This window comes from Saimiri boliviensis, chromosome 6, assembly GCF_048565385.1.
Source record: "Saimiri boliviensis isolate mSaiBol1 chromosome 6, mSaiBol1.pri, whole genome shotgun sequence".
NCBI classification, from domain to species: Eukaryota; Metazoa; Chordata; class Mammalia; order Primates; family Cebidae; genus Saimiri; species Saimiri boliviensis.
Genome location: NC_133454.1, coordinates 109,237,552 through 109,259,980, shown reverse-complemented (window position 1 = coordinate 109,259,980; position 22,429 = coordinate 109,237,552). Strand labels below are relative to the sequence as shown.

The following is a 22,429-nucleotide window of genomic DNA, read 5'->3' as shown; positions in this document are numbered from 1 at the left end:
ATGAAAAATTAAAAACTATTTTGAACCAAACGAAAATGAAAACACAACATAATAGAATTTGTGGAATACAGCCTACACAGTTTTTAGAGGAAAATTTATTACAGTGAAAGCTTACATTAGAAAAGAAAGGTCTCAAATCAATGGCCCCATATTTAACAATGTAGAAAAAACAAGAGAAGATAGAACCCAAAGTAAACAGAAGAAAAAAAATTAATAAAGGCAGAAGTCAGTGAAATTAAAACAGAAAAATCAATTAAAAAGCTGACTCCCTGTAAACTTTATATATCTCTAGCCAGGCTGATAAAGAGAATGTACAGTTTTCTAATATCAGGAATGAGGGAGAGAGAATCACTATAGATTTCACAGATATTAAAATAATAATACAAAATTATTATGAATTGGCAAATAACTAATGAAATAGTAGGTTTCCACTGCAGGCAATCTACACACTGACTATTATTAGTCCATTTAGAGCCTGCAGTCAAAAGAAGAGCCACAGTCCATGACATGCTGTACAAAGTTTCTAAATGGAATGATATCTAGCATGTTTTTTTATTAGTAACAACTCTAAAAAATCATCTGTTACCTGAGGCTTGGAGGGACCTGTGTTAACCTCTCTTTAGGAAACAAAAATGACATAAGACATAAAAAAAGTTCTTTTAGGGTGTATATTATGCATATAAAATAATAAATGTTAAGTGAAAATTGATTAAATAAATATTCTTTTGATTTCTAAGAGAAAGTAATTATAAAGTTCAAGGCCAACTTCATGGAGAAATTGATCCAAATAGCTCAGCATTTATGCTGGACTTAACTAAGCTTGCAATTTCTAGATATAAATAGGAAGGCTAAATAATTTGAGGAATATAATAATGTCCAACCCCCCGTAACCGGTTAAAACACTTTAAGTAAAAAAGCCAAGTTTAATTCAATATGTAACTAATGACAATTTCAAGAGAAGAAATAATAGAATATAATCTTTTAGGCTATTAAATGAATTCAGAAAACTTGAATTTCAGGCAAACTGATTTTACAATAAGCCAACGAGGGAGCAAATACTAACTTAAGTTTCTGTTTTAGGCTTCTTAGTCTATGGTGCAGGTCTCAAGCAGAAACATGTGTGGCATATTGTAAACTAAGCTAAAAGAAACTCCAAAATTGAAATTTTTACATATAAATGGGAAGAGAAATCTGCTCATATTGATGGTGGTGGGATCTTTCATGCTTGGTATTGATTCCCTCAAAATAAAACATATTCATGTTAAAGTCATACATTTATCTGCTGTCTATAGTAGGTGACTACTTTTTATTTCAGACAAATTCAGAATTTTTCAATAATGTGGATTTAGATGCATTTCTTCTTCTGTAATTCAAACATACTGTTCAAAAGTCCCAAATTATCTGGCCTTTTTTTTTTTTTTCAAAGTTGATGTTTTCTATTACTAACAGCTTCTAGAAAATAAGTTTTTTTAATTTTTAATTTTTAAAAATTTTTAATATTTTGCATATGAGGAAAGCAAGGAACTCACAAATGCTTTTCTTTCCTGAAATTAATATATTACCATGTGTCTGATCTTCGTAATATACCTAGAGGACTACTGATGACACTAAGCTTTCTTGGAATGAGGGAGGAGATGCATTTAATCTTACATAGCAATCTAATATCAAAGAAACTTTTTTTCAACTTTAATATACAGATTATTCAACCCACCCTGGAGTTTCAGGATGCTGGATGAAGAACAATAGGCTTACTGTTTATAACACATTTTTAGTCTAACACAATTCTTCAAGAGACCCAGAAGGAATTTACATATAACTGATGCCCTGTAGCCACCTTCTTGGTATTACTTTCCCTCAGAAAGTACTTCTTGTATTGTTAATAATTGTCCAATGATCAGTAGCTAAAAAATTCAATATCCAAGCATCCATTTAAAATGTTAATCTGCTGTAGTCTGTCACTGAATTTCTGATTAAGAAACTAACTTTTTTTTTTTTAACCTTATATCTTAGCTGGGCAGCTTAAACAACAAAAATTTATTTTTCATAGTTCTGGAGACTGGAAATTCAAAGATCAAGGTATCACCTGCTGATTTGGCTTCTGGTGAGGGTTCTTTTCCTGGTTGAACAGGTAGCTTCTTGTTGCATTCTAACATGGCAGAGAAATTTTCTCTCCCTCATGCCTTATTAAGAGGCACTAATCCTACTTGAGAGAGCTCTACTCTTATGACTTAAGTAACTCCCAAAGACCCTTGCAGGAAAGGAAAATAATATTTTTTCCTCACTAATCACAATATTTATGGCTGAGGTCCCTATCAAACAACACATTAACAAGACGAAAACATATACCTGTACTGAATATGTTTCATTTGACATGGGATCCTTCAGAAATGAAGACGCATATAGACAGGGAAATTTGCGTATATTTCTATTTGTTTCATGAATGGTACACAGTCATGTAGAAGAATGACTGGAGAAAAAGAGTTAGATTTAAAGGTAATAAAGTGGAGAGAACTTAGTGAGGCCCGTTTATTCATACTCTTCTTGGCATCTCTGTGTTTACAAGGAGAAGAGTTTCTCAGAATTTCTCTTTTCTCAGCTTTTAGGGAGGGGCCTGCTGGAATGAAGGTTTTATGACCTACATTCGGGTAAGACTAGCTAGGTTTTATAGCCAGTTTCAGGGAGAAGGAAAGAGGAAAGTGAGAGTGACCTTTCTGTTTCTGTCATTTTCTTAAATGTCAAGGTGCCATATTTTGGAATAGTTTGTCTTGAATCTCATTGATCCCCACTTCCAAATATCATAGCACTGGGGATTAGGGCTTCAACATATAAGTTTGGGGGAACCTAAGCAGCAGCACATAGTACCTTTTTAAGTACCAACACTTTAACTTGGTACTTAAGCTTGGTGACACTATTAACTTCAAACAAGTCTTGATGAGGAAGCAGTGAGTTGCCATTAGATTTCTTTCCAAATACCCTGTTTGAGTCAAGATATCAGACAATCAAGAAAGTGAGTTCCCTTTCCTATTGAGTCTTAGGATACATATATAAAGCAAAATGCATATGCAGTCATCCCTAGATATTCATGGGGATTGGTTCCAGGACGCCTCCTCTGTATATCAAAATCCATGATTGCTCAAATATCTTATTGTAAACAGGGTAGTATTTGCATATAACTTATGTACATCCTTCATAAATAATCTCTAGATAACTTATAATGCCTAATACGATGTAAATATTTGCTATATTGCTTTTTAAAATTTGTGTTCTTTTTATTATTTCATTGTTATTTAAAAAATATTTTATGCATGTGGGACCATGGACACAGAGGGCTTATTAGGATGCATATAACAAACTTTTAAAGAGTGATCAAATGATCTTGTTTTTCTTACAAAAACAAGAGCAAACCAACTCTTTGTAAAAATAAATTTAAAGGCTGGGGGCGGTGGATCAAGCCTGTAGCTCTAGCACTTTGGGAGGCTGAAGTGGGTGGATTACTTGAGGTCAGGGGTTCGAGACCAACCTGGCCAACATCAACATGGTGAAACCCTACATCTACTAAAAATACAAAAATTAGCCAGGCATGGTGGTATGTGCCTGTAATTCCAGCTACTGGGAGGCTGAGGCAGGAGAGTCTCTGTAACCCAGGAGGCGGAGGCTGCTGTGAACCGCACTTGCACTACTGGTACTCCAGCCTGGGCGACAGAGCAAGACTTCATCCCTAAAAAATAAAATAAAACAAATTTTAAAATACATTTTCAACACCAAAAGGATTGATTAAATGATTTGTCTTCTTTTATTTGGTGGTCCACAAAGCCAGACCAACATAGTAAAATTCAATTATCTACTTTATTTATAGGACATATATGGTACTGATAGATCACTTATTATGTGTCAGGAGACATGGTAAGCACATAATAAATATTAATTAATTCCAGTCCTCACAATAATCCTACTAGGTACATATTAGTGTCCTGCTTTCAAGTGACAGTAAAAAATTTAAAAAGAGAGAGACAAAGCATACCCAACACCCCAGCAAAAGACAAAGATGTATGACTTATAGAAACTAACCACCCTATATAAGGAAAAACTAAAATTTGAACGTAGGTCTATCTGAATTCCAAAGGGCAATTTTTAACACTATATTTTACTGACAGTTTTGCCAATTAGTGCCGTGAGCTGTTGTGTACCCGTGAGTTATATTTAACTAAATGAAGGCTAAGATGATATGCTAGATTCTTTTAAACATTTCACACGTTAACATAAATTGAATTGATAAAGACCAACCAAAATTCTTTGTACATTCTACTTATGTGTCACTTTTTATTAATGTTTGTCTCCTAAATATGAATAATTCTTTCAAACTAATTTTTGGAGAGTAATTTTGTTCATCCAATTTACAAACGGTTTTGTAGTTTAATCTAGTAGCTGCTGTATTGCATACAATGTATTGAATGATATACTTTATAGAACAAAAGAAAATCACTGATAGAAATAGTATCATATGCAAATCGAATCTTAGTTAATGGCATAGTATTTTTTCCAATATTAATAATAGAAAGTCTGCCAGAGTTATGAAAAATTGTGATTTGAGAGGGACATTTGGAAAAATATAAAGGGCAAGTTATTCTCTAAGTTCTTATTTGCACTTTAAGATTTTATAAAAATTCAGTATTTTTTATTAGTGCCATCAATTTTATTAAGAGCCGTGTTTACTAAATCAGATTAAATGCTTGCTGTTCTTGGAAGAATTTTTTTACCTGCGTTTTCTTTTGTGACATCTGCTGGCAATACCTGGTATTACACTGCTCTATAATTCACCTTTATCTGCCTTCTCCAACTGTCCAATACTTTTCCAGATAATACCAATTTATTTCAACTTAAATAATATAGTGAGTGACTTGAACTAAAGAAAAGGTATTTTAATATGAAACTGAATTATAGAAGCAGAAAATTTAGCACTCTAGAGGCTAATTATTTAGCATCTTACATATATATTTTATTTTAATTTAATTGCTTGATACTAAAAGAGATGTGTACTGTTTTTCTGAAAACTTTAAGCTCGTTTCAGGTAAAAATGTTATGGATTATAATGCTTATGAAGGATAATTGTCAACCAATCCCTCTAATGATGCTGTCCCACACAGATGTTCTCTATAATTTGATAGCTATGTGATTAAAAAATGTATATTACAGTAAAACAGTGCAGGTGTCAAGTCAAAATTCATCTTTAAAAATGAATGAACTGTACCTAAATTTTTGTACACACTGGATCCATGGCTGTGAAGCAGGAGGCATGAGCAAACTTTTTATATTACCAGTAATCCATTTATCTACAGTCCCATCAGTCAAATTCAGATACTTGTTGCCAGCTCCAAGATTTATAGTCTGGAGCTGGTTTTTGAAATTGCTTTGTATTTCCATTTAACAGTCAGGGAAGCTGCATGTTAAAATTTTGCCTCAGTCTCCTTGGATCCTATTTATAAAGCTAATTTGTCTCCCCAGACAATTTTTTTTTTTTCACTTCTAAATGCCAGCTCTAGGCTTCTAAACGAAGAAACCCCCTTCTTTATCCCAAGCAAAATACTGTCATAGACAGCGCCGTTGCAGGACAGTGATGATTCCGATGATGATATAGTTCTCCCAGGCAGGATACAAACCATTTCGTCTTCTGGCCGGAGATGGATTCACTGCCCTCCCTGCAGACACGCAGGCTCACACACGGAGCACTGGGAAGTACACATTTACTGTACTGCATGCCGACTGCCTTGAAGAAACTGTAGCTAACCACCTTATTAGTATTCTTGCCTCCACCGTGTCTCACTTGCAGCATCAGAGGGCTGAGCGAATGCAGTAGAGCAGGGACAGACAGCTCTGGCAATCATCTCAATGCAGCCTGCCGAATGTTGGGGGTGGGGGATGCAGCACATCAAGATTAATAACCTTGCCATAATCCAGGGCACCCTGCAAGCAGACACCTCTGCTGATTGACCTGCTCCTGGCTTGATGCGTCTGCCTGGGGGAGAGGGATCTGGAATCTACCTAGTCCTGGGGCCCCCCTGATTTTGGATGTTCATTTGATCCTTCACAGATCTGGGAAGGTAACAGTGAGCCGTACCATCTGCAGCACACAGCAGCTCTTGGAGGTTACTACCGACAGTTTTCATTACACTGGTTTGTGTGAGTGCGTGCGTGTGTTTGTGTGTGTTTGTGAGTGTGGGTGCCTGCTTCTGCATGAAAGAGAATGTGTGAGTGTCCGTGTGTGTGTGTGTGTTAGTGTGGCCACCAAAGCAGGTATTTCGTACAGTAGGAGATTTCAACAGTGTGACAATATTCTCTGGGCACTTGGGCTCACAGTCAGTAGCCCCCACCCCCGCCTTTCGCCACCTCCTCGCTTCCCCACTCCCCCTTCTGCTTTTGCCTTTGATGAGTTTTTGGCTTACTTTTTGGCGGAGTCTCTTGGACGCGTTTTGGCTGGTGCTGGAAGATCAGATACATGGAACCTTTGAAAACTGATGTTTTTTCTCCGATATGACTTAAAAAATAAATAAATAAAAAGAAGAAAAGAAAATAGAGTAGTGCACGGCAAGCTAGAGGATTGTAAATTTCCCATGGTGAACTTTGAGGATCCACAAGGAAGGTAAGTCATGGGACTCCTCCTTGGATCTCAGTGCTTGTCTTGCAATGTTTGTGTTTTCCTGTTTGTTTTCAGAAATCCGTATGCAGTTTATACGCGCATTTCTAGAGACTGGAATGCTCAGAAGAACTCAGTGTGTGGCATTTTGGGGCTATTTTTATGCCAAGGAGATTATTTCCATTTGTATAACCATCCCCCCATGCCTCTTACCATTTTTATACCTCTCGTTTATCTAACATTTTTCACAGGGAATTCTGAATATAAGAAATCTGGAAAAAACGTCAATCCAGCTTTCTCCTGCCTTGCAATACTCTCTAAATTTGAGGAAAAACATTAATCAGAAAAACGCCTGGCAGAGGCTCCGAGTTAGAGGCAAAGTGTGTCTGCTCAAAGACTGGGGGTTGGGGAGGTGGGGGTGTAATCCGGACTTTCATGATAACTTAATAGTACACTTTCCCCTCCCCATACATCTATTTTTTAATTCTCGAATAGTTATTTCTGCTCTAGAGAGTAGCGAATGTATGGAATACAGAAAAGCTGCTTCACCAGCTCTTAATTGGAGCAAATGAGAACAAAGTGGAAATTGTTTAGTATTTTGAACCTCTTCTGTCTTTTTGATTCTCTGTCTATTGCATCTCATTAACCTTTCTGAATGCAGTGTCCCCTGATTAAGACTAGTGTCGCTCATTTTGGAAGATCCTCTTACCCTACGTGGTCCCCTGAGAAGGGAGTGTGATTGCAAATTGCTCTTAATTGTCTATTCTTGGCTGTAAAAGCAAGTGGCATCAGAAATTCAGGTGACTTTAGTCAAATATCTTGCCTAACTCAGTCTGTTTAGTTTACTGATAGTTAGCTGTGCCTTTATCTTTCCCCGCTTTTCCTTCAAAGTGAAATGCAGATAATATTTTACCTGTTTCAATCTCAAGGTTATTTAATTAAAGGAAAATAACATTTCATTGTGATAACATCTATGTTCCTGTGTCTTTGAGTATTTTTATCTCTGCATTGGCATCAATTAGCTTCTCCCCGGGAGTAAGAATCACTTGTAAATAGGTTTCTAAAATGCTGAGACCCCACATGAAAGCGACAGAACCTTACTTATCATCTGCCACTGCATGTGGATGGTTTATCTTTAAAAGAATAGTGGTATTTCATGGAATGTTAGCCAACTTGAACTGTTACTGTGGACACGTTCATGGAAGAGATGACAGGTGTGGTAAGTAGGTAGAGAAGGACATGCCTAAGTGATTCTCTCCAGGTATTGATGTCTGTGTATAGAAAGTCGATGCCAATTGTAACATAATAGATTGATTCAGAGGCTAGGTGGCCTGGATCACAGATTTATGAGAGCACCAAGTTGAGAGATGTCAGATATCATACTCAAAACATTGATAATATTCGTTTTTATAAAAAGGAGTTACCAAAAGAAAACAAGCAACCTCCCCCAAACAAACAAACAAACAAACAAAAAAACCACCTTAAAGAGGAGATTATACTCTGGTATTACCCTAGGCCTTTCATCTATCTAATATTTTTTGCATAATTATTTTAGAGAAGCAGGTAAGAGAGGACAATGGTGAGAAGCTGCCCCTCCTCCACTCCTGGCCCAACCTTGTACCCTGTACTCCTGACAGTGCTTGCTCTTGGTAAAAATTACCAGGGGAAAATTACTGCCAGTATAATTTATAATTTGTCTTTCTTGTAATGATTTATGATCAGGGTATTTTCATCTGTTACCCATAATGTACAGGTAAATTTTTCTCACCTAGAAAGGAGGTTTGTTGTTTTCTTTTTTTAAAAATTTTTAAATGGCTTGAACCTAGGAGAAACCCTAAATAAAATGTTATTTTCTTTGTGGAGAAAACAATCTGAGGTTCTTAAAACCTGAAAGTGAGACTAATATGTGAATAAGAAACATGAAGTTTCTGTTGTAAGGAGAAGGATCCTGATACTCCCAAGTGCCCATGGGTCATTGTAGGGTATTGGAGGCTCCCAAGCTCTGTTGGACAATCAGCATTCCTTAAGTTGGTCAGCTCTTTATTAACCTGCAGCTTTTGGCAAGTAGTCCCAGGTACAGAGGACAATGTTTTCGGTCATCTATTTCGTGTTAGGACTGTTGTGATTAGAGAGAAGTCCTTTGAAAAAGTAGTTCTGGAATTTGGCAAATTAGTACCTCTCTCCATTGAGGCTATTTAATTTTGACTGTTCTCCCATTCATACCCTCACCAAGTATTGGTATATTTAGATGTGTGTTGTTGGTAAAAATTAATTGCATTGCTTGTTCTCAACATTACCTCAAAACAACAACAACAATAACAATGAAAGATACCAACTTGATTTTTTTGTATTTAAGATTTAGTGATTGTAATGAGTGACTCTTCTAGCGATAGCAGCGCTTTCATTGTCACTTATTTTAGGCTAATAATAGAAGTGGGGTACAAGCCAACTTGGATTTTCTGATTGCAGCGTATGCAATGTATAAAGCGTCTCTCCCAGATCTCAAGGGTTCCTGATGGTGTTTGCACAACTGTAACTTTGCATCTTTATTTTCAGCTCAGGCCAGAGCAATGATAAACAGCTTTTGATCAGAACCAACTCCAGATTCATGGCTTTTTCAGTTTTATTTTGTGGTAGAGAGTGTTTTGAGGTTCACCAGGGTTTGTTTTATTGCTTACAGAATTCAGAAAAGAAAGGTAAATGGGGGTAGGGAGTCTTTCCGCAGTAGGAGTAACATGTCAGAGTTGCTAAAGAAAAGGCTGAAGTTCCCCAGAAGCAGCATATGCAGGGTTATATTTTTAAAAGAATGAATTGGTGAAGGGTTGCTCTGAGTTTATTGGGGAGAATAAAGGACATTCCAGTTTCTTCTCTATTTAACTCGATTCATTTGGCAGGCCTTTCTCTGGGCCTCTGCTAAAGTCAGCCAAAGAGGCCCCACATTCTCCAGCATGTTTCTATGTTTTTAAGACCCAGGGCACTTAACACATGAATAGGTCTTTCCCTCTGTAACAAACAGGGTTGCCAGCTGGAAAGTCAGCTCCTGAGAACCTTTAAAGAAAGCCAGAAACATCACCTAATAAGTTTGAGAGCAGAGAGGAGCTTTGGGAGCTCTGGCCCTGGAGGTGGGTAAGGACTAGATGGATTGAACTTGAAATTTTGATTGCTGAGTCATTATAACAGCCTAGAGCTGTATGTTAGCTTGAAGAGCTGAGCTGATGCTGAAAATGGGGCTAATATGAATAGGCTAAGAGCAGCAGCCTACAACAGAAAATGAAAACTCTTGGGAGGAAGAAGATAGACTCTCTGATGACAAATGCTATTGTATGTCCTTGATCCTGTTCTCCATCACTTCAGAACAACCTCTCAGGGATCCCAATAAATTACAAAATACAAGATGGATTAATTGATATGTGAATAGAGAAGGGGCTTTGTAATAAATTAAGCCAACTCACTCAATTATGTGCATTTCCATTTGGGACTACTCAGCAGTCACAGATAAAGTGGGGAATGGTGGAGGCTGGGGTTAAAATCAGATGGAAAAAAAAACCTCTGGATTGAGAATCAGGAGATGTCAGTCAAACATTGCTTAATGGTTGATAGGTCATTCAAAGTCTTGGAACCTTGATTTCCTTCTATATAATTTGGAAATGACTATTTTTAACTCATAGTGTTGTTAGGAAGACTATGGTAAAATGTTGTAGAAAAAAGGATCTACAAATATACACTTCTGTAGAAATGTAAGATGTTATAGTCATGATGACTTTATCTATTCAAGACATTATGAAATGATTCCTCCAATATAATCTCAAGTGAAAATGTTAAGCAGAACTGGTCTATTCTTTTATTTATTCATTTATTTATTTTTTTTGGAGATGGCGTCTCTGTCACCCAGGCTGGAGTGCAATGGCACAGTCTCAGCTCATTGCAACCTCTGTCTCCCCAGTTCAAGCAATTCTCCTGCCTCAGCCTCCCGAGTAGCTGGCATTACAGGCACCAATCACTACGCCCGGCTAATTTTTTTGTATTTTTAGAAGAGACGGGTTTTCACCATGTTGGCCAGGCTGGTCTAGAACTCCTGACCTCTTGATCTGCCCGTCTTAGCCTCCCAAAGTGCTGGGATTACAGGCGTGAGCCACTGCACCCGGCAGAACTGGTGTATTCTTAGTGATTGGTGATTAACATTTATGTTGTTGTAGTTCTGATGTTTTCCCAAATGTGACTCTACCTCTTTTAAAGTAATTTTTGTGGTACATTCTATGTTAATTGTGGATATGTGTGTTTGTTGTGTGTATGCACATGTGTGTGTATACATGTATACATAAATAATTAGCCAATCTACATGAGGCATAATTTTAGTTTCATGAAAAATAGAAAATGTATAATGACCTGAATTCATTTTCACTGGATATCCAGAAACATAAGAAAAACTTGGCTTCTTCAGACTTGGACATACACAGACTTCTGGCAAGTTTGTAGTCTCCAAATAACTCCAGTCCACCATGAGGTTGTTGATTAGATTTTGAGTTACAGTTGGGAATTGTATAAATAAAATGTACATCTATAATAATAGCATGGCATACAGTGATTGTCACAGTAAATTGCATTTGGTAGACAGATAGACCAGAGTAAAAAAGCTGACTTGGAAGTTATGACAGCCAGAGAATATGACAGTAAGAACAGGCTTTAGAGTTGAATAGATGAAGCTCAGTTACCTCATCTCTGGAAGCCTCAGTTGTCTAATCTGTTAAATAGGGACAATCAGTTATAAGCAATGTGTGATGAGTGAATGAATAATTGTATATAAAGCACTTGGTAAAACCCTTGACGCAAAATTGGACTTCTCAAAGTAGCTCACATATATTCTCTCACTCCTGTTCGACTAGTTTAAGAATAGGAAGACCACCCTAATTCAGTGCATTTATATTTTTATATGGGGAGGCAAAACCCCAAATGTAATCTGAATGCAAAGTAAAATTGGAGAGAGTCAGCTATATTCTGAAAGCTATATCTGTACAGTAGCTCATTTCATGTACCATGGTTTCATCAGACCCTTTTTTAGAGCAGCCTAAGTACCCTTCTTGGATGTCATGTCACTTATACGCACAACTTTCAAAATGATACCAAATATAAGGAGCAATAATCACGTGCTTCCTTCCACGTGTGGTAGGAGAAACACAATTCAGATGTCAGCAGGAGGTATTAACATTGCTCTTTATCTAAAAACCTCGTTTTGTTCACAGTTAATAAAAGGGTCCATATTTATTGAGCACCTACCAGGTACAAGCACTGTAGTCATTGCTTTGGGAAGTATTAGAAGGACTCTCTCTGCTCATAGCAATTTGCTGTAATTCCTGTATTTGCATAGGGAATGCTGCAGTCTTCAAGGCTGTCCCTTGGAATTTTTACTTAATAGTTAAAAAAAATTAAGATTCCTCTGCCAGAATCTGACTTATGTGGGGCTGTGTCATTGTGTATGACCTTTATTTTGTTCAAGAACGTATCGAAAAAGATCTAAAAAGCCTTGTTCCTATTAATGTAGCTGAGCTGAGCTGTCAGTGATGAGTCCAATTCTGCTTTGCTAACTCTGCACGGCTGGTACCACTTGACCCAGGTATTTCTGTACTGCAAAGTCAGCCTTTCCCTGTGCATGGAGGAAATGGGGTTTTGTCCTTCAGATTGTGGGTTCTTTCTATCCTTAAAATAAATGGATGAAGTGTGTTTTATGACTTTATGGGAAGAAATACAAGATCCACGCTCCCTGCATATTTTTTTTTTTTTTTTTTTTTTTTTTTTTTGAGACGGGGTTTCGCTCTTGTTACCCAGGCTGGAGTGCAATGGCACGATCTCGGCTCACCGCAACCTCCGCCCCCTGGGTTCAAGCAATTCTCCTGCCTCAGCCTCCCTAGTAGCTGGGACTACAGGAGTGCGCCACCATGCCCAGGTAATTTTTGTATTTTTAGTAGAGACGGGGTTTCACCATGTTGACCAGGATGGTCTCGATCTCTTGACCTCGTGATCCACCCGCCTCGGCCTCCCAAAGTGCTGGGATTACAGGCTTGAGCCACCGCGCCTGGCCTAGCTCCCTGCATTTTAAAGCTTCATGCCATAAAATTTGATTCTAGGAGACGTGAAAAGGAAAGATGGATGTCAGTTGGTCAAAAAGCAAACGCGAGTTCATTGGCCTCTACCACAGCCTTAAGCATCAGAATTTGTGGGTGAAGCTTTGCACTGCACTAAGGAAATTCCCTTTGTGATATACTGCAAATATATTGCCAATACACACTAAGAAAATATAATACTATGATCAGTTATCTCATATATTCAGCAAAGGTATTCTACGTGCCAGGACCTGTGCTAGGTAGGTTAGATTATTTATTTATACTTCTTACATACAAACACATACACAAATTAACCGGTAACATTGTTAGTCCCATACTACAGGTAAGGCAAAAAGGGATTTATTTGTCTTAAATTCTGACTCACTCCAAAGCCCATATCTATTCTTTTACGCATGTTTTCTTTTATTTGTAGGATGCAAACCCAATACTTCTTCACATAAATATAGACAGTCCAAAGCAAGCCTTCTCTAAATGCAAGTCAGGTAATTGTGTTTCTGTAATAGGGCCAAACTCTATCAGTGGAAAGATGTGATGTTAGTGTCTCTAAGGGGCCTCTGAAGGGTGTCTCTCTGAACCAATGGGTCCCTAATATAGTACATCATCAGTACCATATTTTTGTGGTCTTTAGCAAAATGCAAGATCTCTATTTAACTTTGAGGCAATTACCTAAATCTTATTAAAATGTCTGATGCCATTTGGATGATTGTACTGCAGTTACGGAACTCAGAGCAAAGCAAAGAAATGAAAGTCTTCTCTGTAACACCACATCATAAGTGGCATTAAGGAGCATTTGCAGAATTTACTTTTATGAGTAGCATCTCCCAATATGTTATGTTTTATTAGTTGTGTACCTTTGGGAAGGTTACTTTGGAGCTGTATTTCCATATCTTACCTTGTAGCATTGTAAAAAGATTAAGAAAAGTAATGCTCACAAGGTATCTAGAACAGAGATTAGAATTTAACTGGTACTCAATAAAAGGCATCACATTATAAAAATAATTAAATTTACTTACAATCATTGGTAGTAATAGTAATTGTGATAATAACTTAGCAGTTTCAGTTTGTATAAATGTTGTTGTACTCTGCGGTGCCAGAGATGATACAAATTATTACAGCACCTGAATAAACAGAGAAGCACGTATTCTTGTTTGTTTACTTATAAAAATATAAAAAGAGGAGGGAAATTATCTTTCAGCATGTTGACATCAGTGGGAAACATGATGGAAAAGAGTGATTGGTATAGAACATGCAAGGAAACCAGAGAAAGAAAGAGAACCAAGCCTGATTTTCATAAACTGTGGGATTCTTTCTAAAGTCGGGTTCTAAAATGTGAGCAATGAAGCTCATTGCTTGGCTGTAAACAGGAGAAAAGGTCATCTTATGAAAGCTTTCTTGATAAAGAGTAGAAGTAGCAGTCTTTCTTCCACTTAATATTGTCAAGAAACAAAGAAAATACTAACTTTATCTTTAATGCCTGTAAAAATTCTCTAGCTTTTTTACGTAATGTAGATATTAAATTATATTTCTGTTTTTGGTATCCTAGCTGTTCCTTTACATATATATTGAGCAAACAAATTAGCCTTTTGAGTGTTTGATATTAAGTTACTTAAAGATGAGAGGTTTCAATTCCTTGTGTAGGACCTTTCAATTTATACATTCATGCTTCAGGTAACAAGTCACAGAAACAAAGGCCGAGTAAACACACAATGCTGCAGGGTGTACTTTTTTTCAACCATATGATTGGAATTAGAACCTGTGACCATATATACCTTGACCCCAGTAGCTACTCCATATGAAAGAAGTAAAGAAAATAATCCATATGAATTAAGACAAATGTTTGAATAACATAGTAAAAAATACATGTGAAGTGAAAACATTTAGGAAAAAAATCAATTTAATAAAGGAATACTCTTTCCTGTAAACAAGCAAATGATTAATAACACAGACAGTGGATGGGTTTGCTAATTATTTTCTGTTGGAGACATCTGCCATGCATAGTCACAATAGTCTGAATATAGTTACATACAAGGAAAAAACTCCACTCTCCCTTCACAGGGAAAGCCATGTTTATATGTGACTTTTGCTCAGGGTCATTTTCTCTATCAAGGAACCCGGACTACTATTAAGCATTAAACATATTCTCAGTCAACCTGTTCTGATTCCAGGGCCCAAGTAAGAGCAGATATGAAAGTAGTTTAGACTTTTTCTGAGAGTTCCCCTGGCTGCCAACACTTTCATGAAATAGGGTCTGTTTTGCTCACAAATAGCCACATTCTTCCTATGTTAATCTGCTTGATGTTATTTCCTATTTTCCCTTTCTTTATCCTTGACCTGTCATGCCTCACTGCCATTACTCTCTTGGATGTGTCTTTGTGACTTCAAGTTTGATTTTCTTCTCTTCCATCACTAAAGCACTGCTGCATTTTATTTTTCAAGACTTTGCTAATTGGAATTCTGTTATTCCTATCTCATACATATTTTTCTCCAAGACTCAATTGTCTAGCACTGTATACATATACACACACACACTTCTATATTTCTATATATTTATTTTTAGGGGGGTGGTGACAGTTGGGACAGTTCAGGTTTTTTTTTTAATAACCCTATTCCTGTTTGTGAACCTCAGAACAATGTCGTGGATCTAGGTCAAGAACACTTTTGAGTAAGTCAGTCAGAATTCTCAATGAATGTTCTTGTGGATAACAACAGTACATTCTTTTCCTTCTGTAGTCATTTCGATGGTGTAATTTCTTCAAAATGTTTTGTTAAACACCTACTAGATTCACTATTGTATCACAGTTATGATGTGGAACACAAAGTGGTAAACAATGTGATGTTTCCCTCAAATGTGTTACTGTATTATTGTTGACATTGTATTAACAGAGGAGCAATTAGTTTGCTAAACAAGGCAGCACAGGATTCAGAAGCAAAAAATAATAAATTCAGTATGTAAAACTCTGTCCTAAAGATGTATATTGTGAAGCAGTGATAATGCTTCCGAGGAGAAATTAGAATAAATTATAATTTTGAATATATCAGTGCTAATAGAGTAAGGAAATACATCAAAAAGTATTTGATAGGAAGGAATGAAGATACAGTTTGGGGCCCTGTAGGGAGCCTTGTAACAAACCCACACAATTGACACAATAGCTATCACACATTTAATTCTATGATACTTCAGATGATGTGCTGAAGGCTTTATAGTTGCATGAAGGGGGCATCATTATTCTCAGGATACAGATGAGGAAACTGAGCTACAGATGACTTGTGATTTGTCCAAGGTTAACAGTCACTAAAAGCAGTGTCTACCTGAAGGTCTGCCTAGTTGCATCTGTCTATAAATTCTGGTTCCTTGACTCCTCTCAGTTTGGGCTTTAGCTTGCCTGAAATGTAAACCCAGAAATGGTTACTTTTCTCTATTATCTTTTAAATTTGTCGGTGGTTGCTTATGTGAAAATTATTTTCTGCTTTTGCTATAATTTTTTTTTCAACCTTAAACAATTTTCTTGGACTCCTTTTACCTTTCTACCAATTATTGCCAGAGAGCTTAGAAAACAAAGATACAAACTCACCTATTTAGTGTCCTCAGTTTCTCTTCTGTTTTCTGGAAGGGGTGCCAGTGCCTTGTACAGATGGTCTGTCGGACAGGCAGATGGCACCAGCCTCTCTAGTGGTATGTTCTAGAGGGAAACATGTGTAAGAACTGCCAGCTCAGAATGGAACGACACTTAACACAACCAGGAAGAGTTGATAAAAAAGGCCATTCTCTGACCTTCCAGTCTTCAGCCTAATTTTTTTTTCTTTTTAGATTTTTAGTTTTCAGAGATGAGAGAGACACTTTGTCTGTTTTGAGTAGATGCCAGTTTCTCTTTCTGTCAAGCTAGAGGGATGACAATTTCACAGTAACACATTTAGAAATTTGCCAGGTAGTTTCATGGGATGTTTATTTTTCTTGGCTTAGAGTCTGGACCCAAGATAAGGGTCCAGGAAAGGCAAAGGGGAGACTGTTTGAAGAGAGTGAGCTCAATTCTGACTACGCCATCTACTTGAAGAAGCAACAGAGCTTTTTTTTTTTTTTTTTTTTCCCCCCCCAAGAGGAAACTAAATGCTCTGATTGAATCTTTGATAGTTACTATCATCCTTGGGGGGAAGGGAGGCCAATAGAGAGTCACTTAGCAGGTGTCTATTTGAATAAAACCTTGACCTTCTTTCCTGATGAGAGTAGAGAGATGAGATTGAGAAACAGAGAAAGAGCTAATTTGCTCTCCTGTCTGTGCCCGGGTATGGCTCCAGAAAAACTGGCCCTTCTATCTGTTTTACTCACCCCTCACAGTGGTTAGTGATTTGCAGGGCCAGAATATAGGGACAAGTATTAGTAACTAGATACTTCCATCATCTTTTCTCCTACCCTTCTTACCCAGCGGAAGCCACAGAAGATACAAAAACAAGCCAGTATTAGGCGACACCTCCTGTCTTTGACATTTATTCAGATTATTCTCTTCCCTGATGGCCTGCTAGAGTTTATTGGTTTCTTGCTTCCTTCTTCCTGGATTTTTATTTCAACCTCATGCTCTAGCTCCAACTTTTCCAACACCTGCCTAAGCCCCCAGGCCTACTTTCTGTTTTAGCAATATCTTCGAACCTTCTCAAATCTATATCCGTCACTCCAGGCTCTGTCCTGTACACTCACATGGTTTTAAGTAGCCTAAGGCTTCAAATTAGAGGCATTGCTTCTGCTAGCTCTGGCCTTACAATATTGGCTACCCAACTCCACAGCCTCCTTGCTAGAAGTGAAGAATAGATACTACCTTTGCATGGTTAACTCAAGTCTTCCCAACCCGCAAATCCTAGTTGTAGATTTGACAACTATCTCATCTCTCTGTCTTTAGATATAAGTATCTTTTAAAAAGTACCTAATGATAACAACTAGCATGTATTCAGAACTTACTATGTGTTTACAAGTTTATATTCATTATGAAAATATTTGATATTTCCCCCCAAAACTATAAACTAGATACTGTATAAATTTTAAAGATGGTTAAATAAATGGCCAAAATTATATAGTGAATGTCTGGACAAATCAAATACCTATATATGGAAATACTGTGAAATACTGTTTTCTAAGTCATTTAAAAATATGTATAATACCTTTTTCCACAAGAGAATACATAGGGTTTCTGTGTTCGGATGTATAAGGATAAGCTTTAAACTTTAAAGCTCTATGTAGGCTAGGCACAGTGGCTTATGTGTATAGTCATAGCACTATGGGAGGCTGAGGTGGTCAGATCACCTGAGGTCAGGTGTTTGAGACCAGCTTGGCCAACATGGTGAAACCCTGTCTCTACTAAAACTACAAAAATTAGCCAGCCATGGTGGTGGGCACCTGTAGTCCCAGCTATTCAGGAGGCTGAGGCAGGAGAATTGCTTGAACCTAGGAGAGGAGTTTGCAGTGAGCCAAGATAGTGCCATTGCACTCCCACCTGGGCAACAGATCAAAAATCCTTAAAAAAAAAAACCAAAAACCAAAAAACAAAAAACAAACAAACAAACCTCTATGTAAATGTTAATTGTTGTTAAGTTCTATCCTAAAATTATTTATTAATAACACAACATCTATTTATGTAGCCCAGTATAACAAATAGCTGATTAAGGGGTAATCATTTCTCAATTTTAAAGCAGAAATACTGTGGATGCTGATGAAGTAAAGCTCCAAAATACAGATGTGTGCAGCAGCCTCATTTGTGTGTCTGGTGAAATACAGTAGAACCTTACTAAATTACACTAATGAGTTGGAGACCCATTACAAATTATCACATTTGCCCAATTAGTGAAGGGGCAACATAGAGGAAAAGACTATTAAGCAAGTGAAGCCAATATAAAGGAAAGACGAAACTTCAAGCAAGTCTTAAAAATATTAAAAACATACCACACACACAAACACCCACAAATGTACCTCTACAAAGGCGAGGCTGCTAAGATGATTATGAAACACACAAATATTTGTACAATGTATCTTCATGGATTTTTGTATTTTCGTCTGTTTCTTACAGGACAGAAGAATGAATGGCAGTTCATTGTTTTGTGTTTCAAAGCAAACTATTTTATGTTTTCACTGAATCAGAATTCGAGTGAATGTTGGAACATTTTTGTGTCATAGCTTCTGGTGCTATATTTAGTTAAATTGTATTATATACTTTCAAGGTTGTCCTATCATTGTAAGCACATTAGTGGGTATTATTACCTTGGAATCTTGTCAGTTACAGTACTTTTTTATCTACTAAGTTGTTCTTCACATATTCTCAGAAGGTAGAATACTTGCTTCTCAAATTTTCTCAATAAATTTATTTTGGGGGCAAAAATAAAAGGTGAATTGTCTACCAACTTGCATGACATTCTAGATCCTCACCCTTTTAGAACTCAAGATATCATACTGTTTTTGAATAATTAAGTATAGATTATTTTTCATGGGGTTTTAAAAGCTTCAAAATGGAGCATAGTAGAATTTGTAATTGGAAACCAGGCAATTTCTTAGTTACATATTCAAGTATTTATTCTATGCTCATGACGGGGATGCACATAAATCTTGTTTAATTCTTAGTATAAACATATGCAGGTATTATTATTATTATTATTATTATTATTATTATTATTATGTCTAGTTTACAGATGAGGAAAATGAGCTTAGGAGAGCTTTAAGTAACTTGCCAAAGATGATACAGCTAATAATTGTTAGAGCTGGGACACCAGAAGATACGGTCCTGTTTTAAAGGAGCTTATACTCTACCAGACATACGGTCAGATTCATAGCATGCTTTATGCTAAAAATGTGTCTTCCAAACCCAGATCTTCTGCATAATTAAAACGATGGCCTACTCTATCTGCTTCTTTTTCTCTATTTCTCCCAATTACTGTGTTGTGATCAGATGTTCAATATGACATCATTTTTGCCTTTTGTGATTTCAGAACTACTTTGCACTTGACTCTGCAAGGACTTTACTTGTTAAATTTAAAACAGATAATCTTTTGATGCACATAGTCTAGCAAAAAGGAACTACAGTCTCCTTGGTAAGGAAAGGGGCCACACCTGACCTCAATTCTCTGAGGTAAATAGAAAAATAAGGCCACAAATTCCACATATCATGGTATGTGCATTCTTTTGCAATATGACACTCCATGAAAATGTGGATTCTGTTTCCTTGCTGCTAAAATCTGACTTTGTGGCTTGCTTTGATGGAATGTAGCAGAAATAATGTTACATACCCTACAAGGATAGGCCATAAAAAGTCTTGTAGCTTCCATTTTCCTCCCTTGGATAGCTGCTCTGGGACCACTAAGAAAGAATGCCCACTAGAGGTCACATATAGGAAACCTGACCGACAACTCACTCGATTCCCCTCGTTGCATGTCACTAACTGCCAGCACAGGCTGTCAGTGAGGCTATCTTGGGACTTCCAGCCCAGCCTGTTCTCTGGCTGAATGCAGGTGCAGGAGCAAGTAAAGGCAGAACAAGCAGAGCAATCGCCCATCCAATGCAGAGAAGAGTTAGATAAGCAAAACCTTCGTTTTAAGTCTCTCTGTATTGGGGTGGTTTATTACACAGCAATAGTTAACTGGAATAGGCTTGAATATTACACAGGCATTATTCATTTCCTAGAATTTAAACTGGGGCAGGAGTAGATCTGTGAGTTTCAAGTTGTCTACTGTGTTTTCTTGAAAAAGAGTAACCTGGTAGAGTAAGTGCATATTTTTGCAACTGCAGAGCAGCTTTTATAAAAATTCTAGACTTTGCTAACTGAGTGCTTGACATTCATTCAGTTTCATTTGTTTTAACGTGATTTTTGAGTCATTACTTATTTATTCAACAAATAAATGTTTAGAACCTACTATGTGCCTGACATTGAATTTTATAAGTAATGTCATCTGCACAATGGACAGCTTCAATATGAAAAGGAAACACATTTTCCTCAAGCATCTATGGCAGTATGTTTTATATAACACATACACACACATACACACAACACACACACAGATATACACACACACACACACACAGTCGCCCATTTATACACATTGTGGATTCCCTCTTCCTGCTCAGACCTTTATTTGAAGAAAGAAAAATGTGTTCTTTTTTTGTTAGGAAATAATTTGTATGTTTTATTCACACATTTATAACTAATTCCTCCAGTAACTCTTCAAGTCAGGTATAATTATTTTTCATATTTTACAGATGGGAAGGCTGAGGATTAAAAGACTAAGTGATGGGTTCAACATTATGCAACCAATAAGTAGGGAACTCAAGATTCAAACATGGATCCTCTGATTTACCCCTCTGAGATCTTGTCATGGCACTATTTATTCCAGCTCCAAACAGGACTGTGATGCCAGCCTCAGTGCCTTCTACTTTGCCTCCTTTGTTTTCTCTCTTCCATTTTCTCCTTTTGTACCCCTGTTACTCCCTTTTACAACACACTCTGCCCCTTGAAAATCACTTGCTGTCTCACAGGGAAGGGCATTCCGGTTGCCTCAGAGTGTCCTTTATGGGGCAACATGGATCTTGATATGCTTGAAATGCCAGAGAAATATGCTCTGGGGAGAAGCAATTTTCTCATTAGCCTTCCATGAGATATTTCTTGAGCAATTACAGTGTTTTTCTGCAGCATCTTCTGGAACATGTGAAGGAAGAGATCTAGTGAAGTGAAGGTGGCTTGTTAAATCTTCCTTCCTTCTAGTTTTGAGGTGCAGTTTACTGCCAGAGCTGAGGGGAAAGGAATAGAAATTTGACTTAGACTTCCTGCCCCATTACTAACATGACTCAGTTTTATTTTCTCTCCACTTTTCTACACTTAATCATTTTATCCTCTAAAATTTCATTTCCTTACCTGATTTTGTACTCAACCTTATTATGTAGCCAATGTCTTTCTTCATACACACTTCAGTTCATGCAGACCAACTATTAAATGCCCATTGTGATCTATCACTTAGAAGCATGCAAGACACATCTTCTACTACATAGCATCTCTGTTTCAGTGATTACTCACTGGATGACCAAGGAGCCACTGCATCCAAGCTAAGAGTCATCCCTTGGTATCCGTGAGGGATTGGTTCTGGCACTCACCCTTGAATACAAAAATCCATGGATGCTCAAATTCCTTATATAAAATGGTTTAGTCTTTTCTCCCTCCCTCTCTCCTTGCTGTGTTGTTCAGGCTTGTCTCACACTCCTGAGCTCAAATGATCCTCTTGCCTTAGCCTCCCAAACTACTGGGATTACAGGTGTGAGCCACTGTGCCCCGCCTAAATTTGTTTCTTTCAGCTAATTTGTTTCTTCCAGGCCTTTGTTAATTCTTTTTGGTATTTCTTTCAAGTCAGGGTTAATATTATGAGGTTGGATTTGCATCTATGTTGAAGCAAAAAAAAATATGAAGCAAACATAAAAATAGATCGATAGATGGATGGATAGATAGATAGATAGTTAGATAGATAGATAGAGTCCTGGACTAAAAATCAAAAGTATAAGCTGTACCATTTTATAGCAATACCCTTATGCTTTCTGAAATCAACTTTATCCTTTGTTGAATGAGAATCATACTTGCCTCAAAAGCATTTTCTGCAATGCAGAACATTTTTCATTCGTAAGTCATTATAATTGTTAGGCAGAAATTTGAAGATAGATAACCTG

The 22,429-nt window shown here is 37.1% G+C and overlaps 1 protein-coding gene across 4 annotated transcripts in view; it reads left to right on the top strand.

Moving 5' to 3' along the window:
• Positions 1-5,660: 5,660 nt before the first annotated feature.
• LRRC4C (leucine rich repeat containing 4C) overlaps positions 5,661-22,429 on the top strand; it is a 1,358,593-nt gene continuing 1,341,824 nt past the window's right edge. For all 4 annotated transcript variants that reach the window (XM_074401331.1, XM_074401329.1, XM_074401330.1 and 1 more), the window contains exon 1: positions 5,661-6,637. The gene's annotated coding sequence lies outside the window, so the exon portion shown is untranslated. The remainder of the gene's footprint in view (positions 6,638-22,429) is intronic.